Source organism: Bos indicus x Bos taurus, chromosome 9 (assembly GCF_003369695.1).
Source record: "Bos indicus x Bos taurus breed Angus x Brahman F1 hybrid chromosome 9, Bos_hybrid_MaternalHap_v2.0, whole genome shotgun sequence".
NCBI classification, from domain to species: Eukaryota; Metazoa; Chordata; class Mammalia; order Artiodactyla; family Bovidae; genus Bos; species Bos indicus x Bos taurus.
Genome location: NC_040084.1, coordinates 99,904,269 through 99,915,513, shown reverse-complemented (window position 1 = coordinate 99,915,513; position 11,245 = coordinate 99,904,269). Strand labels below are relative to the sequence as shown.

At 44.3% G+C, this 11,245-nt stretch overlaps 1 long non-coding RNA gene across 1 annotated transcript; it reads right to left on the bottom strand.

Moving 5' to 3' along the window:
* Positions 1-502: 502 nt before the first annotated feature.
* LOC113898661 lies at positions 503-9,003 on the bottom strand. Its single transcript, XR_003512704.1, has 2 exons — positions 8,763-9,003; positions 503-706 (listed from the first exon to the last, which is right to left on the bottom strand). It is a non-coding gene; the product is annotated as an uncharacterized LOC113898661 (long non-coding RNA).
* Positions 9,004-11,245: the final 2,242 nt, after the last annotated feature.

Here is an 11,245-nt window from a genome sequence, read left to right as displayed (position 1 = left end):
CCTGGGTGGTGCTAGTGTAAAGAACCTGCCTGCCAATGCCGGAGACTTTAGAGACACAGGTTCAATCTCTGGGTCAGGAAAATCCCCAGGAGAAGGAAATGGCAACCCACTCCAGTATTCTTGCCTGGAGAATCCCATGGACAGAGGAGCCTGGCAGGCTACATACAGTCCATGGGGGTCACAATGAGTCGGACACCACTGAGCAGACTGAGCACCTCTCTTTATCCGGCACCTGGAGCCGGGCAGCTGGTTCTTCTGTCATGAAGACGTTCTGTCCACATGCTCTGCCCAGAGGAGTGATCCTTCAGGGCCTGGATCACCTCTGCTGACCTGAGCTTACAGCAATCTTCTGAGCAGGGTGCTTGTGGCAAGCTTCCTGATGCTTCTCCCATGCGCACGCTTATCTGGCACACACAGAATGCTGAAATTGGGCATGGTAACCCACATTCCACTTTATGATCTTCATGTATTTTTTTTAAGGTGGAAGAATGTTCAAAAGTGCTTTATTTATGAAGTTTACTTAATTTCCAATGAGTCTCTATCATGGTGACTTTTTCCCTCTGCTGCAGAGCACGGGATTGGGAATACCGCAGTCAGACAGACTGAGGGAGAGCCTTCCTCGCTGTGGGCGGTGGGCCAGGTAGAAATCCCGAGTCGTATCTCATCACTTGTATCTGATTTCTTCCCCTTTGGCCAATAGGTGTCCCTGTAGCAAATGAAAGAATTTTGAAAGGAGTCCAGGGGTGTAATTAAGTGAGACAATACAGATGCCAGGATTTAAACACTGCCAGTTTTATGTAATTTAATTAATACTGTGGAGAGGAAGAAATGCTTGCCTGTGCAGTATTTTGTGAAGTAAAGAGCTTCTGACTATAGGGCATCATTCTGACAGAATCCAGAGAAATAAAGACTTGATCCATAGATGGCTCTATTCGCTTAGAAAGAACAACCCCATGCAGAGTCCTGTTTATTATTTTATGTCTGACATTTTAGGAGTCTGTGTAATGTCATTATCTGGAGAAATTCCAACAGCATGCCAATTGTCCGTTACAGGTGTCCCTGTCTTTTCAGACAATCTTCTCAGACATCTCTTACTCATAGCACCTGTTCCCTTCACGGGAGGACTGGACCCTATGAGGGGCTTTTCCTTACAGATGAGAAGGGAAGGAAGACATTTTGAACTGAAAGGACGGTTCTTCTGCTTAAAAATACACATATGCTGGCATTGGTGTTACCAGCTTTTACTTAGCTTTATTCAGCTAGGACATTTTGATAAATATATATTCCATCTTCCTCAGAGAAGCAGTGGATAATGCTTCAGATGCAGACTCAAAATCAATTTTGGTAATAATGGGGGGAATAGCTCATAGCTCCCTAAATGAAAATCAGGCAACTTGAAAGGAGAAAGCAAGCCTGTGATTTGCTTTCACAGCAAAACACTCAATGAGATCCCACTGTCTCTGGTGGCTCGTCATTTATGGCTTATGGATTTTGAATGAGGGAAAACTATTTGAAATTTCAAAGAGTTTGGGGTTTTAAATTTGTCTTTGTTTAAAATGTTCCTTTTTTCTCTCTGTACTTCATAGTTCTCAAAACTTTCATCCTCAGCACATAGCACACAGTAACACTGTGTTCTGGAAATAAAAACAGAAGATGATAAATGAAAACAAGGAAAAATAAAAGGATATGCTGACAATGAAGGGCAGAGGGCTCCTACAACGTGAAGCTCGGTTCTTCACTCTGGACACACCATCCCAAGACTGATTCTGTCTGTCTACTTTCATCAAATATGATTGTACTTAAATGAAGTGGATTAATAATTCTGCTTAGAATATAGATTCAGTAGAATCAAGATAAAATATTGAGGCAATCGATTAGCTTTTGATAGTTTAATAAATGTATGCCAAATAATTCAAGTGTAATCACAGTAAGACATGGCCCTTCTATTTTAATTAAGTATATTTAAAATGCTCATTCAATCATGTTTAGTGTAGCTGAAATTTCAGAAAATTTGATCACTGGCCAAGAACAGTGACCAAGGCATGAACAAAGCTGCTGGATACTGCCTGCTCTTGGTGGGTGATTTATTTCTGCTGGGTAACTACTCCCAAAATTCTGTGGCTTAAAATGACAATCATTTCATCTGTTTGTGTGCCTGTAAATAAAGAATTTAGACTCTGGGCTCTGCTGGGCACTTCTTTTGTCCCCAGAGACCCAGGCTGGGATCACAGGGTTGCAGTCAGGCTGCTTCATTCCCAGGTGTCGCACTGGAGGCGAGGCTCAGAGCAGGAACTTCCTGTCTCAACTCAGCCAGCTTGGGCCTCTTGACACAGCTGCCAGATCCCAGGAGAGGGTTTCCAGAGGAACCAAGCAGGAAGCTTCAGATGCAGGCCCAGCTGTGGATGTTCTATCACATCCTTCCACTGCACTGCCTCAGCCAAGTTCAGGCAAGAGGCCAGGTCAGATGCAAAGGGGGGAGCACAGACCCTGTGTGTCCATTAGAGGCAAGAATTTGAAGTCACCTGTGTGCGCCTGTTAGTTGCTTAGTCGTGTCCGACTCTTTGCAACCCCATAGACTGCAGCCCACCAGGTCCCTCCATCCATGGGATTCTCCAGGCAAGAACACTGGAGTGGGTTGTATTTCCTTCTCCAAAAGAAACTATGGAAAGAAAGTGAAGTCACTCAGTCGTGTCTGACTCTTTGCGACCCCATGGACTTTAGCCTACCAGGCTCCTCCATCCACGGAATGTTCCAGGCAAGAGTACTGGAGTGGGTTGCCATTTCCTTCTCCAGAAGTCACCTGCAGTCTATTGGAAACCATCCTCTGGCCATGAATTACTTGCATTCTCTGAGATGCAAAATACACATTTTCCTCCCAGGAAGCTGTAACTCTCATCCCATTGTGACATCAGGCATTAACACAATTCAGTTCAGTTCAATTCAGTCATTCAGTTATGTCCCGTGTCTAACTCTACGAGACACCATGGACTGCAGCATGCCAGGCTTCCATGTTCATTACCAACTCCCAGAGTTTGCTCAAACTCATGTCCATCAAGTCGGTGACGCCATCCAACCATCTCATCCTCTGTTGTCCCCTTATCCTCCCACCTTTAATCTTGCCCAGCATCAGGGTCTTTTCCAATGAGTCAGTTCTTCACATCAGATGGCCAAAGTATTGGAGTTTCATCTTCAACATCAGTCCTTCTAATGAATATTCAGGACTGGTTTCCTTTAGGATGGACTGGTTGGATGTCCTTGCACTCCAAGGGACTCTCAAGAGCCTTCTCCAACAGTTCAAAAGCATCAATTTTGAACCACATTTCAAAAGCATCAATTCTTTGGCCCTTGGCTTTCCTTATGGCCCAACTCTCACATCCATACATGACTACTATTCCCAGGATCTAATTCTCTGTCAGACACAGATATTGATAAACCTCCTCCCATGAGGCTCCTCAGGTTGGAAGATCCTTGAATTAAAAAAACAAAAAAATCTAGTCACATACAAGACAAAATATGCATGGAGAGACAGGCACAGAATGCCTGAAGTTGACACTCCAATTCAAAGAGGGAAAATGGGAAGCATAGACAGAGTGATTGTGAAACCTAGCCATGAAGGTCCTCAGTGTCTTGTGCTCATTTTAGGAAGACCTAGGCCTTCTCACTTTGGCCACATGAAAGCAAAGAGCTGACTCATTAGAAAAGATCCTGATTCTGGGAAAGATTGAAGGCAGGAGGAGAGGGGAATGACAGAGGATGAGATGGTTGGAAGGCATCACCGACTCAATGGGCATGAGTTTGAGCAAGCTCTGGGAGATGATGAAGGACAGAGAAGACTGGCATGCTGCAGTCCATGGGGACGCAAAGAGACATGACTGAGTGACTGAACAACAGCAAAGACCTTCTCAAGGGGAGGAGAACTGGTCAGCATGTGGCTTCTCCCTTTGGACTGTGGGCTTATTCACCTGACTCTTCCTTACTTTGCTATAAGAAATGGACCATGTTCATGACACATTAGCTTTTGCCTGCCCTCAGAACACTGGGGAGAAAAAGAATCTTCTTTCTATCTTGTACTTTGGGGACAAAATGGTACAGTTTCCTAAATTAAGGTGGGGTGTGCTCAGTCATGTCCAATTCTTTGAGACCCCATGAACTGTAGGCCACCAGGCTCCTCTGTCCACAGGATTTCCCAGGTAAGAATGCTGGAGTGGGTTGTCGTTTCCTACTCCAGGGGATCTTCCTGACCCAGGGATTGAACCCAGGTCTCCTGCATCACCTGCTTTGGCTAGCAGGTTCTCTACCACTAGCCACCTGAGAAGCCCAGCTTAGTGGGATGCCAGAGTATAAAACCTTTAATCCAGTCCATTGGACAGACGCCATGCCCAGATTTTTCTTTGACACAGGCTTCTCTCTACTTTGGCTATGAGTTGGGGAGTTATGAGAAACCACCGTTAAGTTTCCTAGAGATTGTCATAATTGTCATACTGAGTGAATTTTGAGTAAGACAAAGAGAAATATCATATGATATAATTTATATTCAGAATAAAAAAATCACGTTATACAAATGAACTTGTAAAACAGAAACACGGTTAGGAGGATAGGATGGTTAGGGAGTCTGGGATGGGCATGTACACACTGCTGTATTTAAAATGGAGAACCAGCCAAGACCCGAAGTATAGCACAGGGAACTGCTCACTATTTTGAAACAATCTAAATGGGAAAAGCGTTTGAAAAAGAAGATACATGTACAAGTGAGTCACTTTGCTCTACGCCTGAAACTATCACAATATTCTTAATCAATAATATTCCGGTATACAAGAAAAAATTAAAAAAGAAAGATGCTTAGAAGAAATTGTGTCCAGTGTAGGGGAATAACAAGCACCTCTTAAAACTCTGAGATCTTAACAAAGCATGGTGTTCCCACACCCCTGACTTGACTTTAACCCCAGGCCTTGTGTTCCTGGCAACATCTGTCTTTGATCTTTGCCCGAGTCACCTTTTACCTTGAGAAATGTTTGCCCAGTGAAGAGGCATGCAGTGAGAAATAGTTTTATTTTCCAACTTAGCAAGTCCAAAGTTGGAATATTTCCTTTGAATTCTGCTTTAAAAAAAGCAAACCGTTTCTTTTCAAATCCGTCTCTCTCTCCTCGCTTTATCATCGAGAGCTGAAAGAAGCACAACGGTGCTTTCGACATCCTGCCTGGAGATCTCCGCTAGATCCACAAGTTTACCAGACTCACATTCTATCTTGTGTTCCCACAAGGATGAGTTCGCAAATGTTCTTCCGCTTCAGGTCACAGGTCACCGCTCTTCCAGGCTTGAATGAGAATTGGCTCCATGCATTCCGAGTTTGCAGCAGCATTCTTCTCCCTACTCCTCACCAAAGCTGACACTACCTTGGTTTAGGTTTTTGCGGCTGAAGGATCCCACTTCTAATACTGCTCTTGCATGCTAGGTTGCTTCAGTTGGGTCCGACTCTTTGCAACCCTATGGACTTTAGCCCACCAGGCCTTGTCCATGGGACTCTCCAGGCAAGAATACTGGAGTGGGTTGCTATGCCCTCCTCCAGGGGATCTTCCCAACCCAGGGATCAAACCTTTGTCTCCCATATCTCTTGCATTGGCAGGTGGGGTCTTAACCACTAGCACCACCTGGGAAGCCTGTACTCTGTTTGAATTTTTCTATTGCTGTTTAACAAAACACCTTAAAACAACAACAGTTTATCATAAGTTATAGTTGTGTGTCCAGAGAGTTATTCTGCCTTACTGGTGTCATATGAAGTGCTGGGATGACAGAAGTTTCCAGAATGTCCTCACATGGTTGGCAGTGGTACGGATCATTGGCTCCGTCCAGCAAAGGCTGGGGGCTGGGGCTTTTCCATCAGAGTTTCTCCACATGGCAGCTTGAGCTTCGTCATAACATGGCAGCAGGGTCCCAGTGAAAGACATTCCAGGAGTGGAAGGCAGAAGCTCCAGACCTCACAAAGGCAGCCTCAGAATTTCACAGCGTCATTCCCACCATGTTCTGTTGGTAAAAAGAGTCCAGGAGCAGCCTAGACTCAAAGGAGGTGGAAAGAGTCTGCCTCTTAATGTGGAAACGATGAGGTCAAACTGCAAAATCGTCTATGGAATGGGAGATGTGATTCATCAACCATCTCTGCAAGTACTTAGGGATGTTGGGATGGGGAGAATGTGTTTTGTGTGTGGGGAGAACATGGATCTGGGGGAGGCTAGAGGAGAGGGAGTGAACTGTGTGTCTCCCCAGGCTTACATGCTGAAGTTCTAACCCCCAGTACCTCAGAATGAACCCTTATTTGGAAACACGGTCCCTGCAGATATAATTAGTTAAGAGGGGCCCCCTGCTCCAGTAGTGGTGTCCTTATGAAAAAGAGAGACTTGGACACAGATGGGTACACGGGGAAAAACTCGCTCTTAGGAGAGAAAGGCAGAGATCTGAGGGAAGGGGCAAAATCCAAAGAATGTCAAAGACCACGAGCAAACCCACAGGACCGAGGCGAGAGGCCTGAGACAGACTGTCTTTCAAAGCTCTCAGAAGGAACCAGTGGTCCAGACCGCTAGAGCACATGTCTGCTGTGTAAGCCAGCCGGCCTGTGGTGCATTGCGAAGGAGCCCTGGGAAACTCTTACCAGTAGCCCTGGGAACTTTGTTGAGCACCAAGCCTGGCGGGTAAAACAAGAACAGCAAAATTCCCTTCCCTTCAGTGATTCAGGTTCATAGAAGTACCAGGGTCTTCACAGAAATACAAATATTCAAATAATTTCTCATGCGGTTTCATCCACCTTTCGGCACGAGATCTCATGTTGTGCTATAATCAGCAACAAGGCGTATCTGTTTGTGACATGTGTGTGTGTGTGTGCTGTGATTTCCAATCACAAAATACGGGCATTCTCAGTGACCTGCGTCGGAAAGGCTGTTTTTCCTGGCACCACTGGCGCTTTAACTTTGAGGCTATATACAGAGTTTTTGTTGTTCAGTTGCTAAGTCATGTCTGACTCTTCGTGACCCCATGAACTGCAGCATGCCAGACCCCTCTGTCCTCCAGTATCTCCCGGGGTTTTCTCAAACTCGTGTCCATCAAGTTGGTGATGCCATCCAACCATCTCATCCTCTGTCAACCCCTTCTCCTCCTGCCTTCAATCTTTCCCAGCATCAGGGCCTTTTCCAGTGAGTCAGCTCTTCACATCAGGTGGCCAAAGGACTGGAGCTTCAGTTCTAGCATCAGACCTTCCAGTGAATATTCAAGGTCGTTTTCCTTTAGGATTGACTGGTTTGATATCTTTGTTGTCCAAGGGACTCTCAAGAGTCTTCTCCAGCACCACAATTTGAAATCATCAATTCTTGGGCCTTCAGGCTTCTTTATGGTCCAACTCACATCCGAGCCTGACTACTGAAAAACCCACGGCTTTGCCCATACAGACCTGTGTCGTATGCAAAGTTTAGACCAGTCTTAGATTTCAACCAGCTCTTCTATGGAGGGAGCTCCTCCAGAAAGCCAGGATTAGACAAGTAGACACCGTTCACACCCAAATCCTCAGGCTCAGAGGTCACTGTCAGTTTTGCGAAGAACAGCAGTTTCTTCACTGTTTTATTCCGATTTCCTGGGCAGCTGCTTTGCCAGTCCAGAAAAGTGGTGCTGTGACCTCATGCCAGTACAGCACATCAAAAACCCAGTACAGATGCTGGAATATGTATGAGGAGATGATGAAGACTGATCTGTCTGCGGGGGATTCAGATGTGAGCATCTGCTCTAATGGCACGAAAAAGGATTAGACTCATCAACTACAGTGATTCATAATGATGGCTGTGTTTGCTCTCCGAATATTAAGGGAATCAACCACTCACTTAATTGCCAAAAAGGAATCTTAAAAAAAAATACAACATCTCTCTCACATTCTCTCAATATATAGATTTTTATATAGATAGATATCCCAAAATGGTCTCACTGGCTCAAGCATAAATGTAGCAAAGAAAAATTAAAGTGAGCTAATACCTTTGATTAATGTGAGGTTCCATGCCTGAACTTAGAAGCATAAATATCTCTTTATACGTAATACTGTCTGCAAACAAGATCAAATCAAATTTCAAGGCACTTTGCTAATGAAAAGTATTGATCTTTGTAGCATTTGGATCAAACCATTGCCAATTTTCAGTCTCTTTGAGACCTCTTCTAGCAATGAGGGCTTCATCCTTGAATATATAGATCCTCTCTCTCTCCTCCTCTCAGGCTAACGTTAGACCTCATGGCTTCTCTCTTCAGATTCTCTTCTGTGTTGATCTAGTTCATGTCTAAAACATCAGCTGTCACTTCCAGGTAGACGACTCCCACGCCATTGTCTTAGGAAGTTGATACCTTCCTTTTCAGCGCCTTGTCCACGTAGCCTGTCCTTTACAACTCATCTGCTTCCTGATGGCTTCCTGCACTTTATTTTCTCTAACTTTCTGTTCAGTTTGCAGCCCCCACTCCACTCCTTCAAGTGTAACTACCCTTTAAAAACTGAGGGATAGCCCTGGTGGTCCAATGGTGAAGAACCCCGCTTCCAGGACAGGGGACATGGGTTTAATCTGTGGTTGAGGACCTGAGATCCTCCGTGCTGCAGGGCAACTAACCCCGTGAGCCACAAGAAGAGAAGCCCGTGCATTGCAACTAGAGAAAGCCCTCACACAACAACAGACCCAGCACGACCAAAACTAAAAAATAAAAATAGAAAAATTGAGGTGAAGATCCATGTTATCCATCCTTCCTACCTCCTTTCTGGCCCATCATGACTCAGGCAGTCTTCTTTCTGAACACCGGAATCCATCAGCTGTTCATACAGAGACTGGCTTTGCTCCATCCCCAGCAGTAGAATTCAATGACTGAACATGATATTTTGAGTGGGTACCTGTCGTGGGGCAAGAGAAGTGAGGTAGCTAAAGGAAGTAGGCACAGCCTAGCCACTGTGACCCTTCCGATTGTCTCTAGCAATTATCAGGGTGACATTTATCTCTGAAAGATCACCAGCACTGAAGCTTAGAGTCAGCCTCACTATTCAGTTAAATATTAATCATCCACCATGTGACACCTCATGTTTTATTGAAGATTTCTATTTAAATCTAGTGTTTTTAATTAGCTTCACTGTGTTTATATTTGGTCTCCCCAGCTAGAGGATAACTCTCTAAAGAAAAGGTGGTTATCAGTTTTCTAATACCCCTAAGAGGGTCGAGATCTGTTGAACCAGTATAATAATAAAGATTCACCCAGAAGGGACTCTGTTTAAACAGTTGCCACTTTGATTGATTGAATCAACCATGAGAACCTCTTAATTGATTTGCAATTGTAACTGAAATGGAAATATTTCCTCAGACTAAGTGAGTAATGGAGGCAGGACAAAAGAATGAAAGGAGAAGCTATCACTTGCGGTTTTTTGAAGCCAATAGTTAAATGAGTGTGCTGGAATCAGGCGCTTCTTTATACTCATAAGAGAAAAACAAATGTGTTTAGAAATAGCCCAGATTCTCTCTTCTAGAAACCCCCATATGGATCTGCTTTTGGCAACAGGTAACAAAGATATTGATTTAAACTCACTTCCAGAGTAGATTGCAATTTCTAAAGAAAGCACCCTTTGAAAATGGTAATCTTTATTTGAAAATAGTATATAGAGATGGCTTGCCTGACAAATGGTAATGTTCTTGTGTACTAGAGCAGTTGATGTCCAGACACATTCACACACACAGTCATTGATCAGCTCAAATGAAAGACACTGTATCCTGTGAAAGACTTTCCTACAGAAATCCTTGCACTCGGTTATTACATCTGCCCTGTCTCTCCCAGAGACCCTAAAGTAAACCTTTGCAACCTAGACACGGACATGAATTGCTTCCTTCCCACGTGTTTACTTTTCTCATCCTATAGCTATGCCTGGTTTGGTCAATTTAACAAAATGAGTTATGTTATACAGTCAACATCAAACAGCCTTTGTTGTTCAGTTGCTAAGTCGTGTCCGACTCTCTGCAGCTCCAAGGACTGCAGCACACCAGGCTTCCCTGCCTACTACGCGTTAATCGTTACAGCTATGCCTGGGCTGGATAATAAGAAACAGGGAACCATAAAGTCAAAGTGACTAAAACCAAAGACTGTAAGAGAAGAGAGAAAGCAGGAGTGGACTGGGAGGTGGCAGCCAGATTGAAGTCCCTGAAATTTCTGAATCTGAAAGCTACCAGAATCCATGAATCTTGGATGAAACAGGCTGGTCTGGGGGCGGAAGGGTGGTCTTGGGACTTTACTCGACATCGATCCTGTGCATACAGCTGCCAGTCCTTTTAAGATAAATTCCCATCATTGTTGCTTGAGAAGATGTACAATTGTTGAATACTTATGTGATGAACATGTGTCACTTTGCTCCTTTTTTCCTGCATCTATCTTTTTACGCACTTGGTTAGGCTGGAATCCCTCTGTAATTACAAGCACGGTTGTACCGGTGACTGGGCTGGCGTGCGCTGCCCTCCTGGTGAGATCCTCTGAGTTCAGAGGCTGGTGGAGGCCCGGGGATGCCTGGGCAGAGGTAAATCTCCCAGACATATGGCCTGTTTGCCACCTGAGGCAGAGGGACTATATCTTCCATTTTAACTCTCATAAAACATGCTTTGGGACCTAGACATTTTTGATGCATAAATCTTGGGCACTGAAAGTTCAATCTTGTTCTCTTGACTCTGGAGTTATTTCAGGCCATATGCCACTGCCAATATTTCCAGAACAGCAAACGGTGTGAGCGAGGGGCCAGGGCAGGGAGGGTAGCCGTCGACTCACCCTTGTGGAAAAATACTATGAATATTTTCTGCTTTAAATGTTTGTTGTTTTTTTCATGTCAGGGATTAATTAACAACCAAAAGAACATGCCCAGAGACAGAAACTACAAGATCAGTGAATCATGAAATCGTCACTAGAAACCACCACCGAGATCAGTGAGTCATGAAATCGTCACTAGAAACCAGCGATGGAGCCCTTTCTGCAGCAGCAGTGTTTCTGTTGTTCTTGTTGAACCTCAGCTGGGAAAACTCCAGAAATACAGAACTCACCACCTCCCTCCCCCAGCTCATTCGCACATAAGACCATGCTCTGTCTTCTAAAAATATTCTTTTGTTTTGAAACAAAATCTTCCCCTCTTCAACTTTCACATCTCCAAAAGATGGGAATACAGTCTTAACAGTCTTGAAAACACAAAAATGAAATTTGGTGATAAGAAAATAAG